General features: G+C 41.1%; 1 long non-coding RNA gene across 1 annotated transcript in view; it reads right to left on the reverse strand.

Moving 5' to 3' along the window:
• LOC307174848 overlaps positions 1–22,891 on the reverse strand; it is a 162,327-nt gene that overhangs the window by 5,914 nt on the left and 133,522 nt on the right. Inside the window, exon 4 of the long non-coding RNA XR_013824182.1 lies at positions 17,606–17,754. This is a non-coding gene — a long non-coding RNA (uncharacterized lncRNA). The remainder of the gene's footprint in view (positions 1–17,605; positions 17,755–22,891) is intronic.

Genomic DNA, 22,891 nt, shown 5'->3' on the forward strand with positions numbered 1-22,891 from the left:
GATATCTGACTACAAAGCATATCCCCTGCAGTTTGAATAGACTAGTAGCCAGATTTATGTTCTTCCAGGCCCCTAGGGTAAATTGCTGCTTCACAGAACTAAATGATACCCAGGTATCTATAATTTACTTAGCAGTACCCTGGTGTGTCAGAAGGGTTGAAGCACTCTCCAGCATAAAGTGCTGTAAAAGAAGAATCTCAATCACTCCTGAGATTTAGAAGAGAAGAACTTAACCTTTATGTTTAAGTACATCTGATGTATAAATTAAATGGAAACCAGTTGCAATTATAAATGAGCATTGTGAAATATAAATTGTGAATGTCAGGGCTGAATACCATTTAAATCAACTATGAATATTTCCCATACCTCTAAAGGTATTAACTAAACCCCTTCTTTTACCATGATTAGAGGTTATCAAGCAAAGTTATTACCTTGATTCTGTAATTCTGCAATATCAAAAAGCCCAACTAGGTTTTTGTGACAAAGAAAATAGGAAACGGGAAGCGTGCCCTTTAAATACCAACTCCTAATTGCAAAGATGTGACTATGCAAATCTAATTACATACATTTAAAGATTAGGTATTAATTGAATCTGCCTTGATATAAATTACACAATCAATTCTTTTATTAGAAGTGATCATCACTTTCCATTTTGGCATTTAGTAATAACTGACAAAATATCACAGGTTGTCCCTTGCTCTGAGATTTGCCAAGACGACAATACAGCATGCAGAGAGTAAATATCTTTGTCCTGAACTCTAGGGCCATCAGAATACGTGCTAATCCTTTACTTGAAAGGAATGAAAAAGTGATCATATTAATATGATCTCTTAGTCACTGGGCATTTAAATAGACTCAGAGCTACACATCCTAACTGGTTGACGAGCAGTAAGAAATGATCAGATGGCAGGAGAGGTTCTTTCATATACAACTTACAGAATGTTTTTTGGAGTCTTGTACATCTTTGCTTCTGCCTCATGGACAGCACACAAGCATTTGAGACTTCCTGGCATCCTTCTACATTCTCCTATACCTGTTCTTATAGTATATTTTTGATACCAACTGGGATGGTTAATTTTATGTGTCAACTTGACTGGGCTAAACGAAGCCCAGATAGCTGGGAAAACATTATTTCTGGGTGAGTGTAAAAGTGTTTCTAAAAGAGATAAGCATTTCAATGGTGAACTGAGGAAAGCAGATGGCCCTCCCAAATGTGGGTGGGCATCATCCAATCTATTGAGGGCCCAAAGAGAAAAAAACAGGAGGAGGAAGAACAAATTCACTTTCTCTCTGTTTGAACTAGAACATCCATTTTCTCTTGCCCTCGGACACTGGCAGTCCTGATTCTTGGTCCTTGGGACTTAGATTTAATTATACCAATAGCTTTCCTATTTCTCCAGCTTGCAAATATCAGGCTATAGGACTTCTTGGCGTCCACAGTCACATGAGCCAATTCCTATAGTAATTATCTCTCTTAGATGGATAGATAGATAGAGACATCCTATTGAGATACTGATATATACATATAGAGAGAGGATAGATATAGATACATAGTTACAGATATAGATCCTATTGGTTCTGTTTCTCTGGAATATCCTATCCTAATATACCAACTTACTCCCAGTTCAGCATAATATACTCTACCTTACAAGTAGAAAAGAGCACTCATTATACATACTCATTCTGTGGTGGAAGGTGCAGTGGAAGATACAAAAATGTACAGGCACGTCTGGAACTTGACAGATTTGAATTTTAATTCTGGCTCTGAAATATATTAGCTGTGTGAGACAGCTAAGTTACTTCACCTCTCTAGCTTCATGTTCTGGTCTGTGAAGTCATAAAGCAAACACCACACGATGGGGTGATCAAATAAGATATTTTATGTAAAATGTTTCAGGCACAAAAAAAGGTGTGCTAATGACACCTTCACATTTGTTATTCTCAAGGAGCTTTGATCTGGGGGAGGTTGGATGCTAGAGGGAAAAGCTGGGACATAAGACATGTTCTTAAGTCGAATATGATTGTACTTTAACTCAAATTACACTCAGATGCGCAAAGAGAAAAGATTCTTTGTTTTCTCTAACTGATGATCAGGGTAACATGGAAAAAAAAGGAAAATAAAAGCTAAACTGCCAGTGGTGTTCAGCCCTCTTTAAGGCATGTTGTATGTGGCCGATAGAAGGCTTCCCCTTGAATCTGGGAAGGAGTGCCAATAGCATATTCCCACTGATATGGTATTCATAAGGTTCTCAGGCATCTTCATAACCCCCTTTTGGATGTTATTACCCTCCCCCCCAGTACCTCTTACCCTCCCAGGGTTCCAACCTGAGAAAGAGAAAACAAGGTGACCTAAGTTTGACCTCACTGCCCTACCTCTACTCTGTCTTTTCTCTTTCCAAAATCAGGAGAGAGGAAACTAGCTTTTCTTGCATCATCCTGTCTAGTAGGTTCTCTTTTACATCATGTTCTCCTTTTCCCCTTTCTTTGGGAACTTAATGGTGGATGGCGTAAAGAGAGAGAAGCTGATTTGCCAATAAGGGAATGTAAACAGAAGATATTTAGAAAAGATTTTGGTGCTGCATTAGTAATAATAATAAAAAGTAAAGTGTGATAAGTGCAGTATGCTAAACAGAAATCCAGAGTGCAGAAATCAGTGGTAATTATAGGCACATTGCAAACACTACAAATACAATATCACAGGTATCTAGAACATAGAGACCATCTCTGTCCAGCTTTGAAGATATGTCCTATTCAGAAAGTCCCAAGCTCTAGATACTCATTTCCTATGCCTCTAAGCCCAAACATGCCCTGGCCCACATCCACTTCTTCTGGTAGTGCAGTTTCATTGTGCTTCGATTTATTGTGCTTCCCAAATACTGGGTTTCTTACAGATTGAAAGTTTGTGGCAAACCTGCACTATTTTCCCAACAGCCTTATTTTTTAAATAAGATAGGTACCTTTTTCAGACATAATGCTACTACACATTGAACAGACTACAGTATAGTGTAGACATAACTTTCATATGCACTGGGAAACCAAAAATCTTTGTGTGACTCGCTCTATTGCGATATTCGCTTTATTGCAGTAGTCTGGAACCAAACCCGCAATATCTCTGAAGTATGACTGTCGTTATGAACAATCTTACTTTGTCCCAATCTGCTTCCACCTCTGGTCAGGGTCTCCATTCCCTAGAGTTGCCCTGCAATTCCAGTTCAGGAAAGAGTAGCTCTTGTCTGGAAACTCAGATCCTACAGTTGTTAACAACCAAGTAACTGACTACAGAGATCAACAGCTCTTTTTCTTTCCATAAGATCCTTGACTCTGTTCCCTTTTCTCTTTACCCAGCTATCTTCCATCTCCAACAGATGCCTGTGTTCCCCTACATGTCTGTTAAGCTTGAATTTGCAATCATTCTCTCTACAATTAGATAAAGGTAGATATTGTTGTGAAACGAGAAAGTCAACAACAGCTACAATATTTCACCATTCATTCGTTCATTCAACAAATAGTTATTAAGAGCCTACTCTATGCCAGGCACTGTTTTAGGCAGTTAACAATGTCCTAACCTTCCTGGAGTTTACTTTCTAGGGAAGGAAACAGACAATAAATAAGCGATAAATGATTGATTTATTGACTGATTGATAGATGATTAAGCAGTGTTAAGTGCCATAATGAGAAATATAGGTTTAGGGGAAAGAGAATGCCAGGGTCAGGATGGAGGTGTTGTTTGGTTTTGGACAGAGTGGTCTTGGAAGACCTTTATGATAGGGGACATTGAGCAGAGGCCTGTAAAAGGTACGTAAACAAGTCATGTGGTTATCTTGGGGAACTAGATGCCAGGGAAGGAGGAGCAGTTGCCAAGAATCTCAGGAGGAACAAGTTTGGTTTGTTCTAGAAAGAGAAGGGATATCAATACATCTAGAGCATGTGGAAGAAGCAGGAAAAGTGGAAGGAAATACAGTCAGAGAGATAACTAGGGGGAAACCAGGTAGGTTCTCATAGGCTATGGTAAGGATGTTATTCCAAGTTATATGTCTATTTGGAAAGTTTTGAGCAGATTTGACTTATATTTTTTTTAAATTACTCTAGTTTCCAAATTGAGAGTAGAGAACCAAGAGGCTAATAGTGTAAACAAAAGACAGTTAAGAGGCAGAGCTGGAACTGTCCAGGCAAGAGATGCTTGGGCAGAAGCAGAGCACAGAGGCAACAGTATTTGTTGATCCAGAATGCGAAGGAAAGAGAGAAGTCAAGGTGACTTCTAGGTTTTTGGTCTGAGCAACTAGAAGAGGGAGTTGTCATTTACCAAAAGGGAAGGCTGAGAGAGAAGCAGCTTGGGAAATTCATTTTTTTTAGACATCTTAGTTTAAGATAATCATTTAATATGAAATGGAGACGTTGATGGGCAGGTTGCTGATGTGCAAAGTTCAGAGGTAAAGTCAAGCCACGATATATCTATTTGGGTGTCACAGATGGTATTTCAAGCATAAAAGTACATGAGATCACTGAAAGACTCAGTTATATATACAGAAGTAGAGATCAGAATTCTACATCCAGGGGCATTACAATATTTAGAGATCTGAAAGATGAGGAGAAATTAGCAGAGGACAATGATAAATAGTATCCAGTGAGCTATGAATAAGAGAGTGTCTTAGTATAAATAAAGAAGGTAGTATTATACCAAACATTAGTCATGTTTTTTACTATGGGTAATTACTCTGTCTGGGCTCTGTGACAACATGTAAATGAATTAGACAATGTTACTGTTCTCCAAGGCATTGAATAGATATACTAGTAAGCCCTCTAAAATGGCTACCCATGAGTCTTTCTTCCTAATATTTACATCCTGTGTAATCTCCCTCTCCTTGAGTATGGACTGGACCTAGTGACTTGCTTCTAATGAGTAAAATATGACAAAAGTAAATCTGAGATTAAGTTATAAAAGACAGAGACTTTTATCTTGCTAACCTTCTTTTTCTAGCACTCCTTACTGGCTTCTCCTAATGAAGAGGGCCACTTGGCAAAGAACTGAAGGTGACCTCCAGCCAACCAGCCAGTGAGGAACTAAGACCCTCAGTCCAACAGCCTCTGAGTAAACTGAATTCTTTCAGCAACTATGTGAGTGAACTTGAAAACGGATCCTTCCCTAGATGAATTTTCAGGTAAGACCATAAATTCGAGGTCAATACTTTGCTTGCAGTCTATGAGAGACTATGAAGCAGAGGACCCAGTTAAGCCATGACTAGGTTCCTGATCCCCAGAAACTATGAAATAATGTGTTGTTTTAAGCCACTAAATTCTGGGTGATTTGTTACTCAGCAATAGGTGACAAACACATTAAGGAAAATAAGATAGTACCAATCACTACAGTACAAAGCAACAATTATTGTCTCCCTTCCTCCATCCCTATTTCAGGCATCTATGGTAAACAGTCATAGTAATCTTAGTTTGAATTATATTGTCATTGAGTCAACTTTTCTCTGGTATAGCTGCAGTCTGAGTCCTATCTAAAATGGAAGTATGAAAACAATCAGTGAACAAGTCAGAAAAAAATTTTTTTTGGACAAAAAAGACTTTCTGGCACCTCTGAATTAACGCTGCAGACAATAGCCAAAGACTCTGGCTCTGGTTTAAACACTTTAAATCGTCTCATTTGTTTTGAAACTCCTCTTTTCTCTCCTGCTGACTTTTCAGCTATCCCATCCCCACCTTGGTGACATAACTCTAATTTAAGCTTCTTTCAAAACCCATTATGATTTCCACTTCACTGCCCTTGAATGCTGTTGAACTAAGATACTAGCATAATTAATGGACCACCTTGCTAACACTATTTCTTCTTCACATCACAGAGGAAATGTCCAGTCACATTTCCTTTGGAAATCAAGACTACTAACAGAATTCACTGTCAATTATAAATTAGTTAAGAAATAACAAATAGGCAGACATACAGAAACAGTTAAAAATATTTGTTCACATAATAGGTTTCTAAACAGTTTCCTTTAAAAAAATATTTAAAGGGACAGTGACGGTTAATTTTATGTGTCAACTTGACTGGGCTACGGGGTACCCAGATAGCTGATATTCCTGGGTGTGTCTGGGAGTGTACTTCCAGAAGAGATTAGCATTCTCATCTGTTGATGGGGCATCATCCAATCCACTGAGGATGTGAATAGAACAAAAAGGCAGAGGAAGCGTGAATTTGGTTTTTTGCTTGAGTGGGGACATTCACATTCTCCTGCCCTTGGACACTGGCACTCCAGATTCTCAGGCCTTCAGACTCAGACTAAGACTTAAGCCACTGACTCCCCTGGCTCTCAAATTTCAGACTTGAGCTGAATTACACCACTGGCTTTCCTGGTTCTCCAGTTTGCAGATGGTAGATCATGGGACTTCTAGGCAGATCGTGATTATGTTTCTCTGCGGAAACCTGGCTAATATTTCTTGTTTTTCCAAAACAGTAGACTGATTTAATGCAACTCAATTACTCACTGGAAATAACCATAGAAATTCTGCGTAAAATATAACCAGAAATTATCTTAAGCACACAGCTGAACGAATGACAAACTCCCTCCCCCACACCCTTGGTTAAAACAAGAAGGAACATAAATCCAGCCTGGAAGGGCAGCAGGTTGCTCAATTCCAGGGAGATTTTATTCTAGGTAAGTGGTACTTCTGGAATCAAACTGAGAGATAAGGGCAGAAGGGATACTGTGCCCGAAAATAGGCCCTAGAGACTGAGGGGCTGAGGTTTTAAAGCTCTAGAGAGAGCAAAAGCCATATATACTAGTTTCCTGTGGCTGCTATAACCACAAACTTGGTAGCTGAAAACAACAGAACTTTGTCCTCTCCCAATTCTGAAGGCCAGAAGTCTGAAATCAAGGTGTCAGCAGGGCCACACTGCACTCCCTCAGGAAGCTTTACGGGAGAATCTGTTCCTTGTTTCTTCCAGCGTCTGGTGACTGCAGACTTTCCTTAGCTTACAGACACGTCATTCCAGTCTCTGCTTCCATCTTCACATTTCCTTCTCCTCTGTGTGCCTAAGTCTACTTTTCTGTGTTTCAAATCTCCCTCTGCTTCTCTCATAAGGATACTAGTCAATCAATTTAGAGCCTACCCAGTAATCCAAGACGATCACCTCAAGATCCTAAATTTAACCACATCTGCGAAGACATTTTTCCAAAATAAGGTAATATTTACAGGTTCCAGGGATTAGGATATATACATATCTCTAGGGCCATCATTCAGCCCATTATACTATGGTCTTAACCTACTTGAGACAGGATCTGGAAAGACAACTCTGCTTAAAGTAAGGACCCTCAAAGCATGACCCAATCTTCAAAAAAGAAAAGAGGGATTAGAAAAATTCCCTCCAATAGGCCAAAAACTGACAAGAAAGTTTACTGTATTACTCCAGGCTCTGGGTGGGGAAGAAATAAAAGCTTTCTAAGAGAAATATGAAAAATAGAAATGCCAAAGGTACACCACATGTGGGTGAGATATCCAAATGTATGCTAAGCAGATGGCATGAATTTCAAGCTCAGAAGTTGACATAATTTTTCCAGAACCCATGAAAACCCTGGGTCAGTACTGAAGCAAGTGTAAAATCTCTCTATAAGGGCGTATCCACAACTCAGGGAACACAGAAATTATGTTACTTCAAGGAAACTGGAAGACCTAGGTTCCAGTAGCAAAGGTATGCCTGATCTATGACATTTCTAAGCAATGTGGGCCCTAATTCCCTACTTTTATAACAGAGGCTCTACCATTCCCCCAGGAAAGGCATTCCAGGAACACCATGAGAAATTGGAAGGCTATGGGTAGAAAGATCTCATTTACAGATATACAAACAAAGATACATAATACACATAATGAACAAATATCCCTGCACAGATTCCCTTTAGTCCAACATGTAAAATACAACTGTAAGAGTTGAAACATTCTTCTGAATAACTTAGCCGGTTTGGATACATTCAGACAAGAATGTTCTGTGCCAAAGGAAGCAAGGACAGCAATATAAATGTGAGCATTTGTCACCTTTAAACGTCAACTGAAAAGATTTTTAATATTTAGAAACTCACTGACATTCCCCCTAGAAAGTCATCTCAAAGTACCCTTTAAAAAGTGAATGTGTAATGGAAATTTTCAGTTTCCTATTCACTGCTTCATGCCACCTTGTTTCCTTACTTTTGAAAAATCAATAGAGCCTATTAATCATTTCTTTCAATACCCAGGAGCTTCAGATGCTTTAAAGGTGAACTGCAAAAGTTCAGGAGGGGTATTCAAGGAAGAACGTGCTTGCCATTGTAAAAAACTACCCCATGGGTTACAGATAACCATAGGCGTTGTTAGCTATTAAATGATTATGGCCGTGTTTCCTGCAGCTCCAGGTAGAGACCTCAGCCCTCAACGGTGTCACAATAAACCAAGATGACCCTCAAATAAGAGACAATGAAATAATTGCAAGCTGGATGCTTTAAATAAGGACCTTACTCTCTGAAGCACAGTCCAGGGACAGGAATATTTTAGGGTTTATTGCTGCTACCTTTAATGTTGCTCTCCTTTTTGTTTTGTTCAAGTATTTATAGGTAAGGTGGCACTGTCAGAGTCAGGAGGCAAGGAAAGCGCCACCAGCAGAAGAGTACTGAGTCACGAGAGGCACCCTGACTGGAATGACTTCTTTTCCCAGAGTGAGGGGCTCAGGAAGAACATCTAAGAAAATCTCTGCCGACAGTGCCCACTTTGCAAGGTCCCTGCCTTGCACATATTTATATTGCAATGTATTTAGAATCATTAAACACAGAAAGATCAACTGCAGCTGATGAAGTTACAGTTTTAGACCAGTGACTCTCAAACTTTAGTGTGCATCAGAATCCTCTGGAGGACTTGATAAAACACAGATTGCCGGACCCACGCCTAAAGTTTCCTGTTCAGTCTGTCTGGAGCAGGGCTTGATTCAGTAGGTCTGGGGTGGGGTAACGATTTACATTTCTTTCCGTTTCCCAGGTGGCGCTCCCGAGCCCAGGACCACACTTTGAGAGCCACTGGTTTAAAACAAGAAACTTATGACTAATTATAAATAATTCTTTAGAATATTCCATGTTTTTTCAATAAAACCACCATTTGAATAAAGACTTCAGTGGGGCTCAAGTACCAGGATACTGACGAATAAATGTAGGCAAGGATTATCAAGACAGTAATAACTAACACTGTTCTTATAAACGATGCATTTTCTCTAATCCTCACAGCAACACTTTGAAGTATATATTATTTATCCCATTTTTCAGCTAAAGAAACTGAAGCTCAGATCTTTCTGAGCACAAAACCCATATTTCTTCTACTCCACTTAACTAGTAAGAAATAGCAAGATTATGACCAGTGGCCCTAGCTAAACATTTTAAAAGTCAATTTCCTATTGACAAGGTATTGTTGGTTTCCCCAAGAATAGCACAAAAAGAAATACCAGTACTATATTATACTTAACACTGACTGTTGACAGGCTAAAACAAACAGTTTGCTACCCCTGTATAAAGTTACCCGCAATATGTTGTCTTTTTTCCCCCTCTTCCAATCCTTTTAGTTTTTAAACTTCTAAAACTCCAAGCTTAAAGAAGTCTCCTGGATAATACTAAAGACCCAAACAATATCACAGGCTCAGTCCTGGGGCCCTGTGAAGGATCAGCCTTGTTGGGATAGACCCGATAATTAAGTCTTTATAAAATCTGTGTCCTGCGGTGCTTAGTTCTATCTGAGTCAGTTACAAAAACCTTGCTTGTCTCTATTGGAAGCAGCATCTGCAGGTTCAGGAAGTGAAGTGAAGTCAGCTATAACCAAAGCTTAAAGCTTTTTCTTTCTTCTCACTTATGCTCATGGGCAGGAGCAATCAGAATTACTGACCTCAAGCCAGATTATGGCTAACAACAGCTGTCTTTCTGCAGTGCTAATCAGTAGACATAGATGCACTGTCAGCTCAGGATCGGATGGGGCAGTTGGACACATTCTGAAGAAAATGCGATGGCACAAGTTACACACAGCACAGTGTGGAGAAGGCAGGAAGGACCACAAAGAAAGTGCAAAAGGCACATGTAATAGAACTCCTGTTGGGTTGGAAATTCTCTTATTAGCCTGGGCTTTTGGGGGTAACCCTTAAGAAGTGGCCAGCACTGTAACAAAGCACCATCTTTTGGTAGACGAAGGAAAACAACATGAGAGCAGAAACAGACTCTCCAGTGTGAATTAAGTTATTCAACTGAGAGGGAAATATCACCTCCAACGAGGGCAACCTCAGGTTGTAATTAAGAGTAACTCTCCACGCTGTGGGCTGAGTGACATCTGGTGCCTGTCCTGGAATCCAAACAAGTCATCAGTAAGACACTTTAATTAGTATACAAACTCCACAATCTGTGGTGGTATTGCCTGATATCCAGAATAGGGCAAGAGGCCAGATTTTGAAGTTTGCCCCTTTCTCAAACTTAAAGAGCATGCTACTCCTCCAAAAAAAAAAAAAAAAAAAAAGTTGTAATATTCCCTTTTCTCTTTGGGTAGCATGCCAGATACAGGATTTCACGTCTCAAATAGTTGTTGATCCAATTGATTTCTTCATAAAAGGAGATAAAGGCAAATTATTAGATGGGTTTTCCTCCTGCTACTTATTTGATTTGAAAATGCTTTTGCATCTAAGCCAAAACAGCTCAAGCCTGCCCTCTAGAGCCAGTCTCTTCCTCCATTAAAAAAAACCACCAGTTCCCTCTGAGCCCCTATCACCCTATGCCAGAAAATGGAGACTCCGCCCTATGTCATCCACAGGTGAACAAATTAAGGGCAAAATAATACTTTTTAAATGGAGCTGAGACCCATTTCTAGGGAAATTTTCAGACTGAAGACTGAAGAGATACCATTGAGGAAAATTACACAGGCTAGGAGTCAAGGCACTTGGGTCCTAGGGGCAGCTCTGCCACTCACTATTTACTGTAAACTGATTTATACTAAACCTGCTTTGAAAAGGATTTGAGGCAGCAGCCAATAATTCACTAAATGTGTGTCTTGGACAATGCTTCTCAGCTCTCAGGCCTCAGGCTCCTTATCATTCCATGTGACCGGTTGGAGCATGCTATAAGGCATTTCCGACATTAAATCTCTATGATCATTTATCAGCATCACCAATGGTGATTTGCATATGCTCAGCAATTTGGAATTTAACTTTCACACACATCATCCCTCTGATTTGACCCTTACAACTATCCTAGGTGGCAGCCAGGACAGGTGAGAAAAGAGATAATCAAAAAAGTCAATAACAAGTTATTATTATTTGTTCTGGACTAAAATATTTTAGTGTCTCTTCCAGGTTTACCACTGTACAAATCTATGAAACACAGAGCTAGTTATTCAGCATTAAATCAACCTCTGATATGGTCCTTGCCTTGGTAACTTGTCTAGTGCAAAACTCCCAGTTCCTACAGATGCAGGGACCACTCTTTGCTATCAGCAGAACAGCTGTTACATCTCTCAGGGACAGACCTTCCATTGAGTCTGTGACTTACTCCTGTCACTGCAATCTCCTGAAACCAATTTGTGCCTTTTAGGAAAGAATTCTTCCATTTATCTACCTCTCTCCATCCCCTCTCCAAGTGTCTGTGCTATACTTTCTAAGTAGCTGCCCCTCCCACCCTGACCTCCAGGCTACCGTTCAAAGCCAACTGTTTGTTCCTCTACTCCTCCGCCATCTAAGTATCATTTTCCGCTTTTATAGCCTGTGAGCTTGGTAGAGGTGGCAAAGGCCGATTTTGCTATCACTATGGCAAATATGAAACCAGCAAATCCAGATGTGACCTGGCTGGTGGAACCACATAACAAATGATGGCGCTGACATTAAAGAATGCTTCTACTGGACTTCCCTGGTGGCACATTGGTTAAGAATCTGCCTGCCAATGCAGAGGACACGGGTTCGAGCCCTCGTCCGGGAAGATCCCACATGCCGTGGAGCAACTAAGCCCGAGCGCCAAAACTACTGAGCCTGCGCTCTAGAGCTCATGAGCCACAGCTACTGAGCCCACGTGCCACAACTGCTGAAGCCTGTGTGCCTAGAGCCCGTGCTCCGCAACAAAGAGAAGCCACCGCAATGAGAAACCCACACACCACAATGAAGAGTAGTCCCGGCTCGCCGCAACTAGAGAAAGCCCACGCGCAGCAACGAAGACCCAACACAGCCAAAAATTAATTAAAATAAATAAATAAATAAAAATTTTAAAATAGAAAAAGAATGCTTCTATCTAATGACTAAAACTTCAGAGACTTCAGTTGCTCCAGAGAGGTCCGAGGCCTCTTCTTCGCCAATTTCTCCATATTTCCAACAAAAGAACTTAGATAAGGTATCTGGAGGCAAGTCAAGTCATTCTGGGGTAAACAAAAGAGAAAAAAACAGGGTAACCAAGCCTTAAGCCCATCCCCTATCACAATGGTGTCCCAAATGCCTGGAGCTTTGGACTCAACTGACTCTCACCCCACGAGTTGTCTGATGTTGATAAAAACAAAGCAAATACTGGGACTCTGGATTACTAAAATATTCTTTGCCAGCATTTTAGTCCTCTGAGGAAGCCCCACATTTACCAACGAACAGGCCTACTCTTGGATATTCACCATATAGCTACACACACACATATACAACATTGACAGTTTTTCATCAAGCCCGCAGTATAAGTCACCAGCATGTGCCTCGTGCACATGCAGCCACATCCAGCCACATCCTGCTAGAAACTTAGCAAGAAGCCTGGGAACTGCTAGGATGTCAGGGTCTAACTTGCTCTGGCCAGGAGCAGCCCTTTCTCACCACCGGCACCTCACGTGTTCTTTGAACCTCTCCCAACGAGGGACTTAAACTAATACCAAGGTCTCAGGGTTCCTTTACAACCTGATTATAAAACCTGTACTAACGTTTCCCTGGTCCAACGCTGCTTACTTTCTGAGTGGCCAGCCACATGACTACAACCACCCTTTTTTAGTCCTACCTCCATAGCAATTACCTCTTCTCAAGAAAACCTGGTCCAAGCTAAGTCACAATTTTCGTGGTCTATGGGAGCAGCTTGGAGCCACAACACCCACACGTACGTTTAACATACTGCCGGCATGTTTCTAAAATTCAGTTCCAAGCTGCCACGTCCTGCCTCAAACACTGTCAGAATCCTGTAAAATACGCCCAACCACCTCAACCTGGTATCTAATTCTGTGATCTTCCCAAACCCATCTCATCTACCACTCAATGCCCTGCTGCTTCCCAAACTCTAAGCTTTGGTCATTACGGTTCTCCAGGCATAAGCTGCTCTTTCCTTGGCTCTGCTTGTAAAAGCTTCCTATTGTGAAGTCTCAGCTCAAATGCCTTCTCCTCTAGGAAACCTTTCATAACTGTCATCTACCACTCTTAGTTTATACAGAATTAATACCTCCCTCTTCTGTCCACCCACACCATTTTATCTCTACCATTTCTAAATCTCTTATCACCTGCTGCCCACGCTATAATTATTTGAGAACCTGCCATGTCACCTTTCACTAGATTTGATGATATAAGTGTTGATGTTCACATTTTCCATGGGGTCTAGGACCGTGCCTTACCTGTAGTCCACGTTAATAAACGTGTGCTGAGTTAGGCTATTCCTTCCTGGATATCCTGATTTCTACAAGTTGAGCCTTACTTTTTCTCATATTAATGATGAGTTCTTGAAGAAATGGGCAACATTTTTCAAAAACAGAGGGGAGTTTGGTGCTCTTTTCATTTTTCTAGGTCTTGCCAGGAAACCACTTTTATGAATGGCTCTGAAGGAAGCACTGATGGAAATGCTTAGCACCCAAATATTATTATTAGTCTCCTAGTCCAACCTCTAACATAGTAGAGAGGTTTCATTTCATCATCCCTTGATATTGTCAATGATGGGACACACTACCTTATGCTGCGACTTTAGAAAGTGAAGCTGTAAGTGACCTGAACAATTTTCCTTCATTGCAAGCAAAGGGTAAAAGTGGCTCCTCTCTGAACAGTTAGCCTGAGAATAATTTATGGCAGTTAATTAAACCCAAGCTGATATTTTCTGTTTTTAAAGGGGCAACCAATTATTTACTCATTCATTTCTCTTGATGTGCTTAGGAGCAGTTTTAAGTACACCGTCAAATGTCAAGCAGAGGAGAGTGGCAGCCTGGAATTAAAGCAGCCACTCTGTGCCTTGGGCTCAGATTCTCTTGGTCTGCTGGACACGACGACTTAAAAATGAAACTGTTATGCTCTAATGCTCTACATTTTTTTCAGATTTCATTTTAATAACTTTATTGACATGTCAAGGTAGACAAAGTTGTCAAAGGTGGTATCAAATGTCCAAATAAATCAAAGCTTGATCAATCCTCATTTCCCATTACTTTACTGTCTATTTCTAACACAACCAGGGTGCGTTCACAAATCTGATGCTTTGCAAATGTCAGACAGACTTCCAGTTTCTCCTTGAAGACTCTTTCTATCAAGTTACGGAACAGAAACCTCTGTAATTTTATATCTGGGAGCCTGACTGGTCTTTAAACGCTAGCCTGTAATGAAATTCATTCAATAGTTTGGCTTAGTTTCTCATGCAGTTGTGCATGGAAATTTTATAAAGTTTGGAAATGTGGATGGATGCTTTCCACTCCTACCATCATGGGACCCTGCTAATTAATCACAGCTCCTATATTAGTCAGTGTTCTCTAGAGAAACAGAACCAATAGGAGATATACATGTATAAAGAGATTTACTATAAGGAATTGGCTCACACAATTATGGAGGCAAAAAGTCCTAAGATCATAGGGTGAGACCCAGGGGAGCCAATGGTTTAGTCCCAGTATGAGTCCAAAGGCCTGAGAATCAGGAGAGGTGATGGTGTAGCTCGAGTACTAATCTCCAGACCCAGGAAGAGCCAATGTTTTGTTCGAGTCCAGAACCAGGAAAAAGCTGATGTCCCAATTCAAAGGCAATCAGGCAGGAGGAATTCTCTCTCACTCAGGGGAGGGTCAGCTTTTTTGTTCTACTCAGGCCTTCAACTAACTGAATGTGGTCCACTCACATTAGGGAGGACAATCCACTTTACTCAGTCTGCCAGTTTAAATGTTAATCTCATCCAAAAACACCCTCACAGAAACACCTGGAATAACGCTTGCCCACATATCCAGACACCCCACCGCCCAGTCAAGCTGACATATAAAATTAACCATCACGGCCCGCTTTCCCAAAGAGCCCAGACAGGCTTCGGCATTCATCAGGACTGTGCCCCAGTCAGTCACTCCCCATCCACCAGAGTTGGAACAAGAGCTAAAGCCTATTTGCTACCTAAGAGTCTAGTAAAAAGTCATATTAGGTCACCGTAAAGAATCATAAGAGTGCTGGAGATGGCCAGATCTGTGGTTCATTAAGCTCAATATCCTACTACACAGGCAACTGCCAAGGAAGGACTGAGGGAGGGATCCCTCTTTGACATCAACCTTAAAAGCTCTCTCCCCTTAGTATCTCTCATGGATCTGCAGGTCATTAAATTTACCCAAGGCCATTTTGAACTGTAGTTTTCAGATGAGCAATAACTAAGCCAGCAAAAGCCTTCAGGCATCTGAACGGGCAGGGCAGGCTCTTGGCAACTGACTGACAGACATTTCATTGAGATTTCTTAGCACTCTCAGTGGTCCAAGTTTGAGGCGAACGGTGCTTTCATTTTGTTTGTTTTGCATTTTTATTTACAAAGCCAGTCTCTCTGCATTCATAACTCCCCTTGCAGAGCCTGGACACACATATTTTTGTTCCTTCCTAGTTAACAAACAGGTATTGAGTACCTGCTAGGGGGTGACATACGTTATTTCATTTGTTACTCCCCTGTACACACCACACTCACACACGAAACATGTGAGGCTATCTCAGGATAGCCCCGTGACTCCCTGCCACAGTTACTCTGGTCTTTAATCTTCACTAAATTGTCACTCCCCAGTGAGGACTTCTGAGTCACCATGTCTAAAAGTGCAAATCATCCCACCCATCGCTAATCATTTTTTTCCCTTTCCTGCTTTATTTTTCTCTTCAGCACCATCTAACGTGGTCTCTATTCTACTTATTTTTCTTATTTCTTGTCTTCATCCATCACTAGAATGTAAGGGGGTAGGGATTTTTATCTGTTTTGTTCATTGCTGTATTTCCAGCATCTAAAAGAATGTCTAGCACATAGTAGGCATTTAGCGTAATTGTGGAATAAATGAATGGATAACCACTCTGAGGTAGGTATCATTATTACCATTTTACAGAGAAAGGCAAGTGCAGAGAGATCAAGTAACTTGCTCAAGGTCATAAACACTTCCCCTCATAAATGAAATGACAGGAAAAAAGAGAAGAAAATTACCCTAAAAATACTTCTATTAATTTGGGAACCATTTCAGTTAGTGGACCACAGGTGCCTTGTACTTTTCTTGTATCTAACAAGCAGGTGGAATCTCTGTCCCTGTGCTTAGCATGTGCTCCTGGGTCTGTGTTAAATCTTCAGTGACTAGCAGTGCTATCTCTAATAGCGTGCCTTAACCAAAGGGCACCAGCAAACATATTCCAGGCATGTAAAATCATGTTCATTCCATTCAATTCCATAACAACGACTTGCATTTGTAAAGCTCTTAACGCTTTCTCATCGTGCTTTCATATAGATTTAATTTAACATCACTCTTGTGAAGTCGATTGGCCTGGTGGTATTATCTCCAAGAGAAAACAGAAAATCAAAGCAGCCATGGCTCAAGATGACACATCAAATGACAGACAGCACTGAAGGTGGAATTGGGCAAAGCATGGACTTGAATCAGACAGGCCTGGCATCAAACCCATACCTTGCCTTTTCTAGCTGTGTGACTGAGGGAGGTTAGTTAACCTCTCTGAATCTCTATTTCTTTATCTACAAAATGGGGATCCTAACCCATCACAAGGGGGTGTGGGCAGTAAATGACCTGATGTATGTAATGCAGTGAGCCCAGTGACAGGGACATAAAAGGAATGTCTCAAATGTTCACCCTCATTCCTATCCCTGCCCTGATCCCCATTCTCCTCCTTGCCTCCTAGCCCAATGCTCTTCCAACCAGAACAATTATATAACTCTGGATGGAGATACATTTTTTATGGACTTAGTTTAAAGGCTGGTACACATTTCAGTAAATTTATTAGTAACTCAGAGAATTCAAGACCCATTAGGGTGTTTCACAGTCTACATGCCAGATGTACTTATAGGAGGCCAAAGCATGTGTGATTAGAGTCAGAAGCAGCTACTGACTTTCCCAAATAAAATCTAAGATACTGTGGTTTCACTGAAGGCCTCCTGTGAGAAGTATTTTTCACTATAAAAATGCAGTTCTTTAGTAGCAGGTTACAGTACACTTAATGTGCTCCAAAAGAACTGCATCGAACAGATTCAGTTTGATATTAATTGTTTTCTCATCTTTTACCTACAGTGTTTATATGCACAGTATACCCCTCAATAAAACATGCTTAACAGAGATTTGGTACTACTGCATTGGTGACGATGTTTAGTTAAAAGCATGAAGTTTAGGGCTTCCCTGGTGGTGCAGTGGTTGAGAGTCCGCTTACCGATGCGGGGGACACGGGTTTGTGCCCCGGTCCGGGAAGATCCCACATGCCGTGGAGCGGCTGGGCCCGTGAGCCATGGCCGCTGAGGCTGCATATCCGGAGCCTGTGCTCCGCAATGTGAGAAGCCACAGCAGTGAGAGGCCCGCGTACTGCAAAAAAAAAACAAAAAACATGAAGTTTATTATAAGCACATAATATTATTGGGTGGTAAAAACTGAGGCCATTTCAAAAAGCTCAAAGACTCCCCTGACAGTTTCCGAACTCCGATTCCACTGCTGAATTCCAGGGCATGCCTTTTGTTATCACTATGCACACCACTAGCTACCCACAGTGTATACCTGACATCCACTGACACCTTCGAAAGGGGCTTTGCTATAGTTGGTAACCTTGTGGTCAACAGACAGAACTAAGCTAGTATTTTTACTGTTTCTGGCCACTTTAATGCATCACTCTTAATACAGCAGCATATATAACCCCAAAGGGAACAATTATATTAAGAAAGGAAACAGAAGCCATCAATTGCTTTACGGTTAACCTTAACTTTTGCTTATGAACAGTGACAAGGCTAATCGAGCTTTGTGCTTGACATGACTTCAGGCTGGTTTGCCGAGCACAGCCTGGCTCAGAACACCCTCTCTGTCATTTCTGTGCTCCATCTCAGGTCCACACCCCACCCCATGTGCCTGACCACAACATTTCCTGCCATGACTTTCCCGTTGTTGAGCAGTTTGTTGAGCTTTAAGAACCCTCCTCTTCTCCTGGTCACCTTCCCCCAGGACCTGTCTCTGCTTATGAAAACTTACTCACCTACTTATTCCCTGGGACTTATCTGGCTGGGGCTTTGAGTGTCTTCTTATTGCAATAACCCCTTTAATACAAGTTTTCCTTACTAATGTCCAGACTCCTTTTTTTTTTTTTTTCCCGCTTTGACAACAGTAGTACCTGACTAGTGTCTCCATTCCTGATTGAAAATCTCAGATGGACAGCTTCCTCAAATATGAGCACAGAAGTGAGCAGGAAACACTCACTGCTCTGGTGTTTGGGTTTACATCTTGCATTCACCACCAGGCTCTAAGCTGCCCGAGCACAGAAGCCACACCTGACTTTCTTCATCATTTCACCTTAGCACCTAACACAATGCCAAGTACAGAGTAAATATTCAATTTGTGCTTGTCGAATGAATTAGCAAATTATTTTCAATCAATAATATTTATGTATTGTTTGTCATGTATCAGGCAATGTTCATTGTGCTTGAGATACATCATAAACCAAAGAAGCAAAAATGCCTGCCAGGGTAGAGCTCATACTGTAACAAATATAATAAAGAAAATCCTGTAGTATGGTAAATGATACATACTACGGGAGAGGAGAGAAAACAGAATGAGAAGGAACAGGAATTGGGGCATAGAGATGGAATGAGTTGCCACGTTAAACAGGGTAGCCTGGAGGGAAAAGTGACAATTAAACAAAGACTGGAAGGTGAAGCAGTTAGCTATCCAAAAATCTGGTGGAAAACTGCTCCAGAGAGGAGGAACTGCTGATACAAAGGTCCTAAGGCAAGAGTGTCCTTAATGTATTTGAAGAACAGGAAGGAGACTGGCTGGCACGGATGAAGCAGAGTGGGTGAGAGAGCAGTAGGAGGTGAGACGTAACAAAAGGGTGGCACCCAGAAGGCCTCTGAGATCATTGTAAGATGACAGCTTTTACTCTGAATGATATAGGGAGCTAGTGTAGGTTTTGTGCAGACCAGTGACGTGATCTGACTTGCATTTTCAAAGGATCACCCTGGGGGCTATGTTGAGAATGAACTGGAGGTCAAAAAAAAAAAAGGAAGTATCAGCAGGAAGACTGCTTCAGAGGCTCGCCCAAGCGAGATACGGTGTGGCTCTGGCCAAGGTAACAGCCGCAGAAGTGGAGAAATGTGGTTAGATTCTAGAAAGGGTCTGAAGACAGAAGTAGCATATTCTTAGATGCTCATACCCACATATTAATATGTATATTAACACTGATATTAATATTTATAGATTCATGCTTTTCTTTGTATTTCAACTCGAGAAGAGAAAGGGATAGCATTAATTGGAAATTGCCATAAAATCATGGCTATGCCGATGGGAATGTATTGAGCAGGTAAATATCATCCAAGATGCATGTCAGGGTGGGAGGAAAAGTTTTTACAAAGGTTGAGAACTTCACTACTGAACAATGCACTAAAGGCTCCAGGCATGTGGGCTGAGCTCAACTTCTGCTCTAGCAGCCCAGTTCGGTGAGTTCCTCTAGTTAATCTCCCCGTTTGGATAGGGGTCTCGGCAGTATCCACATTTTAACAAATCAGAGGCTTAACTCCTCCTCCTTTTCTCCTCCTCTCTTGGTAGCCTCCTCTTCCTTGGGGCCCCTCAATATGCTCTGAGCATTTATAATCCCTTATTTGGGATTCATGTGTTGACGTCATTTTCAGTGTTCTATATAAAGGGAGCTCCTCTTTGGAAAATCCAGCCATACATGTTTTAATTTAATAAATATCACAAGCAACTAGAAACACATTTGGGGTGGGGGAGTTCAATGAAATGGCCATGTGGAAGGGGAAAGTAGGAGGTTAGTACAGTAGGGAAAACGCCTTCTTTTTGATATCTCTTCAAAAGGTGCCTGTACCTGGGCTATTCTGTCTTAGGCTCTATTTTGATCCATGCTCAGACCTTTCTGGGCCGGGACGGATACTGGAGAACAGCCTCATGTAGTCTATACATGCAGGGTCTCTTCTTTAAGAAATGAGCTAAAGACACAGACGTAGAGAATGGACTTGAGGACACGGGGAGGGGGAAGGGTAAGCTGGGACGAAGTGAGAGAGTGGCAAGGACATATATACACCACCAAACATAAAACAGATAGCTAGTGGGAAGCAGCCACATAGCACAGGGAGAACAGCTCGGTGCTTTGTGACCACCTAGAGGGGTGGGATAGGGAGGGTGGGAGGGAGATGCAAGAGGGAGGAGATATGGGGATATATATATATATACGTATAGCTGATTCACTCTGTTGTAAAGCAGAAACTAACACACCATTATAAAGCAATTATACTCCAATAAAGATGTTTAAAAAAAAAGAAAGAAAGAAAGAAAGAAATGAGCCAACAGAAGATCTCCAGTTCTGAGATTTATGTTGGTGGGAAATAGTAATGCATTTCAATGAGGAATGAAATATTCCAAAACATCACTTTTTTCATTACACTGAGGTACAAAGTTACTATATTTATTAGATCTTTTAAAAGTCATAAACCATTTAGAGCCATTATCTTACAGACAGATTTAGAAATGTCATACAAGGCTTTCACAGGTATAAATTAATACACAGTCTTCACTTCAAATGAAACTTTTAGGCTACCCAATGAGAACCAAAGTCATATTTTACCAGAACACTACATAGATTTCAAAGTTTCTTAGTTTTTGCCCACTAGAATTGCAATTTTTCACCTAGAATAAAGCATAATTCTTTGACAACAGAGGGGCAGCCAGCTTAGTCTCTCTCTATACTCTTTTATAATGTATGTATGTAGTATGGCCATTTGAAACAAAAGTAAAATTGTATAAATTATAACATTTATACAATTTTATGGTTTATAAAATATTTTCACTTGTATTGTTTCATGGAATCTTTGTGACAACTCTATCATATAGGTATGATTACTCCCATTTTACAAGTTAAGAAACTGAGACTGAGAGAATCTGTGACTTGCTGAAGAGCACGTAAGAGATAATAAGGCACTCCAGTAGAGCCAGGGTAGAACCCAGGTCTGTTGCATTCTCAACCAGTGTCATCAAGTTCTGTAAGCTGATTCAGGATTCAATACACTTATTTTTGTAATAAATATCTTGCAATACATCACGTAAAATACCTCAGCACACTTACTGTGGCTACACTTGGAGCTGAGAGCCTCTAAGAGAGGGAGAAGAGTATTTTCTATTTGTCTCTCCAGGTTTACTCTCCACCCTTCTCCTCTCTGCTCTGCACCCTGGGACACTGAGCTGTGTAGACTGAATCATCAGCCTCCCTTGCCCTCTAGCTTTCCACTGGCTTTGGCCAGTGGGGAGCACAAGAAACCAGAGGGAGGAAAGAGGATGCGGCTGGGTTCCTTTAGCTCCTTCCCTGCAGAGATGCCAAAGATGGACTTTGTCCTTCAAATAGAGACTACAGCTCCTGTCAGGAAGCACTCACAGTCTCTATATACTGATAACCTCTTCAACTAATAACCTTTTCAAGGTTAGGGTAGGTAGAGTATTGGCAGTTACCAGTCCCAGGGTTCTGCATTACCCCTAGTAGATTCTCTACATCCTGGCCCCATTTTCTAAATAATTCCTTCATTAAACTCTCCATAAATTATCCAATTTGAGTGTGCCATCTGTTGCCTGCTGGGACCCTAACTGACACAGGGGGCTCAGCGATTTTGCTATCATAAAAGGGATTAGTGGCTAAATTCCTCTGGAAAATAATTCCTAAGCAAATCCTCCATTAATGAGAAAATCAGGCTGGTGTTGATACAGAGGAAATGAAGACAAACGGAGCACAGTAATATGAGCTTCACAAATGTGGTGGATCCTGCCAGGGTCAGACTGATGGGGCATGGTATTCACCTATGAGATAACCAACTTTAAGAAGAGCAGAGTGACCTGTAAATCCATATCTGCCTCTCTGTCTGGCCTCACTCACATGCCCAGGACAACTGGTCAATGTCTCCCATGAGGAGAGGCAGAGAACCACATGGTAATAATATTTTTAGGAGTAATAATTACAGTAGCTCTCTCACGTACCTCATAACTAACATAATTTATAGAGAGGGAATTTGAGGATCAGAGAGGTTGAGGAACTCAATCATAGTCACACAGCTAGTAGGTAGAAGAGCCAGGGTGTGAGCCTGCTATGAAGGTTATTAGATTGCTGACTGAGCCCGAGTGTACCGCAGAACTCTGGTTTCACAGCTTTGCTCCTGTTTAATGCTTGTTTCTAACACTGCTTCCCACTCTTGGTTGGGTTCTGGGCCCATATTCGCTACTTCCATTCCCCTTATCTCCCAATGTGGCTTCAATCCCTCTCCATTTCCATCATTAGGCCAATGATTAATCCATTAATCCACCATTTCCATCACTGGATACACTCCTCTCACTCTGCTCAGTTGTATTACAATGGCTCTGAAATACAGTACCTGCTTCCTATAGGTTTTGTTTTGGGTTTTGTTTTGTTTTGTTTTTTTTAAGTCTGCATTGTTGAAACTAAATCCCCAGGCTTGAATCATAG

This window comes from Stenella coeruleoalba (genome assembly GCF_951394435.1).
Source record: "Stenella coeruleoalba genome assembly, chromosome: 16".
Taxonomy (NCBI): Eukaryota; Metazoa; Chordata; class Mammalia; order Artiodactyla; family Delphinidae; genus Stenella; species Stenella coeruleoalba.